Genomic DNA, 3,594 nt, shown 5'->3' on the forward strand with positions numbered 1-3,594 from the left:
TAGGATGCCACCTGTGCAACAAATCCAGTCGTGAAATTACCTCGCTCCTAAATATTCCAAAGTCAAATTTCGGCTTTATTATAAAAAATGGAAGAGTTTGGGAACAACAGCAACTCAGCCACGAAGTGATAGGCCAAGTAAACTGACAGAGAGGGGTCAGCGGAGGCTGAAGCGCATAGTGCAAAGAGGTCGCCGACTTTCTGCACAGTCAGTTGCTACAGAGCTCCAAACTTCATGTGACCTTCCAATTAGCCCACGTACAGTTCGCAGAGAGCTTCATGGAATGGGTTTTCATGGCCGAGCAGCTGCATCTAAGCCATACATCACCAAGTCCAATGCAAAGCGTGGGATGCAGTGGTGTAAAGCACGTCGCCACTGGACTCTAGAGCAGTGGAGATGCGTTCTCTGGAATGATGAATCACGATTTTCCATCTGGCAATCTGATGGACCAGTCTGGGTTTGGAGGTTGCCAGGAGAACGGTACATTTCAGAGTGCATTGGTGTGGGGTTGTTTTTAAGGAGTTGGGCTTGGCCCCTTAGTTCCAGTGAAAGGAACTTTGAATGCTCCAGGATACCAAAACATTTTGGACAATCCCATGCTCCCAACCTTGTGGGAACAGTTTTTAGCGGGCCCCTTCCTCTTCCAACATGACTGTGCACCAGTGCACAAAGCAAGGTCCATAAAGACATGGATGACAGAGTCTGGTTTGGATGAACTTGACTGGCCTGCACAGAGAGCTGACCTGAACCCGATAGAACATCTTTGGGATGAATTAGAACGGAGACTGAGAGCCAGGCCTTCTCGACCAACATCAGTGTGTGACCTCACCAATGCGCTTTAAGAAGAATGGTCGAAAATTCCTATAAACACACTCCACAACCTTGTGGACAGCCTTCCCAGAAGAGTTGAAGCTGTAATAGCTGCAAAAGGTGGACCGACATCATATTGAACCAAATGGGTTAGGAATGGGATGGCACTTCAAGTTCATATGTGAGTCAAGGCGGGTGGCCAAATACTTTTGGCAATATAGTGTATACATATATATATATATATACTGTATATATATATATATATATATATATATATATATATATATATATATATATATATATATATATATATATATATATATATATATATCAATCAATCAATCAATCAATCAATGTTTATTTATATAGCCCTGAATCACAAGTGTCTCAAAGGGCTGTACAAGCCACAACGACATCCTCGGTACAGAGCCCACATACGGGCAAGGAAAACTCACCCCAGTGGGACGTCAATGTGAATGACTATGAGAAACCTTGGAGAGGACCGCATATGTGGGTAACCCCCCCCCCCCCCCCCCCCTCTAGGGGAGACCGAAAGCAATGGATGTCGAGTGGGTCTGACATAATATTGTGAAAGTCCAACACATCAGCGAAAGTCCAGTCCATAGTGGGGCCAGCAGGAACCATCCAGAGCGGAGACGGGTATATATATGTATATATATACGTATATATATACCTGTATATATATATATATATATATATATATATATATATATATATATATATATATATATATATATATATATATATATATATATATATATATATATATATATATATATATATATATATATATATAAATAACATACACACAATTTATATACTACATATTAGGAGAATTTGATATTTTTAAGTGTTCTTTCTTAATCCATAGTCATGTTTGAAGCAGATAATATTTTCCCATGTGAACAATTTGGGTCTTTATTTTATGTCTGCTAGTAAACTCTTTGTTTCACTTTGAAGACGCCGTACTGTCTGCTAGGAGTATAACATACTCCCTTTCTGTGGAGAAGGCCTTATCTGTTTGGGTCAACAGCTGTATTTCTTTCTGAGCGGGAGGGGCTGTTTTCGCTGTAAAAAAGCGGACTCTTTTTGTTTGAATTCAGAGCTCTTCTTGCTGATGCTGTTGTCGCGTTGTAAGGGCTGGTCTCCTAAAGCTTTAGTAAAACTTGGCCAAGTACTATTCTGTCTCGGTGGTCCTTCTTACTCAACATATATGTCATCCAAAAGAATTTGGGATTGACCAGTGTGTTTTATTCCCTGAGAGGAAGACTGGTCGCACGCAACAATATATATATAGTTCTGAAGTATGTGTACTTATATAGATAATATATGTGTAATGTAATTAAATAATCATCTAAATAAATTTGATATCAAAATCACTACACTAACTTCAGTTGGTTTTTTATTATTATTTATTCCAAATACGTGTGCTGTCTCAGTGGGATCACGTTTACACAGCAGTTTTTATACGTAATCTGCGATCGCAATGCTTTAAAGGCTTACTGAAATTATTTTTTTTAATTTAAACGGGGATAGCAGATCCATTCTATGTGTCATACTTGATCATTTCGCGATATGGCCATATTTTTGCTGAAAGGATTTAGTAGAGAACATCGACGATAAAGTTCGCAACTTTTGGTCGCTGATAAAAAAAGCCTTGCCTGTACCGGAAGTAGCGTGACGTCACAGGTTGAAGGGCTCCTCACATTTCCCCATTGTTTACACCAGCAGCGAGAGAGATTCAGACCGAGACAGCGACGATTACCCCATTAATTTGAGCGAGGATGAAAGATTCGTGGATGAGGAACGTGAGAGTGAAGGACTAGAGTGCAGTGCAGGACGCATCTTTTTTTCGCTCTGACCGTAACTTAGGTACAAGGGCTCATTGGATTCCACACTCTCTCCTTTTTCTATTGTGGATCACGGATTTGTATTTTAAACCACCTCGGATACTATATCCTCTTGAAAATGAGAGTCGAGAACGCGAAATGGACATTCACAGTGACTATATCTCCACGACAATACATCGGTGAAGCACTTTAGCTATGGAGCTAACGTGATAGCATCGGGCTTAACTGCAGATAGAAACAAAATAAATAAACCCCTGACTGGAAGGATAGACAGAAAATCAACAATACTATTAAACCATGGACATGTAACTACACGGTTAATGCTTTCCAGCCTGGCGAAGCTTAAAGGCCTACTGAAACCCACTACTACCGACCACGCAGTCTGATAGTTTCTTTCTTTTCTTTCTTTCTTTAGTTTATTTCGAACATGAACACACTTACATCATACTACATCACACAATTTCATATCATTTCATTTTACATCATGCCCGAAAAGGAGTAGGAAGAAGCAAAGCTTATTTAATCCTACCCCTTTCCCACTTCAAAGCGTTTACAATTATATAGAATCATTTACTGTCCTTTTTATATAATAAAATAACATCTATGAATTAGTATATACAACAGTTTTATAATATGTAATTAATTATCATTATTAACATACTGAGATGAAGAATATCTTATTTTCAATAAGGTTGGAAGTATTTCTCATAATTCTTGTTCTTTGTACTTTGTAAACTCTATTATTTTGAACAACCTCTTAAACTGGATCATATCAGTACAATTTTTAACTTCTTTACTTAATCCATTCCATAATTTGATTCCACATACTGATATGCTAAAAGTTTTAAGTGCTGTACGTGCATATAAATGTTTTAAATTATTTTTTTCCTCTAAGGTTATATTTCTCCTCTTT

The sequence above is a fragment of the Entelurus aequoreus genome, linkage group LG02 (assembly GCF_033978785.1).
Source record: "Entelurus aequoreus isolate RoL-2023_Sb linkage group LG02, RoL_Eaeq_v1.1, whole genome shotgun sequence".
Taxonomy (NCBI): domain Eukaryota; kingdom Metazoa; phylum Chordata; class Actinopteri; order Syngnathiformes; family Syngnathidae; genus Entelurus; species Entelurus aequoreus.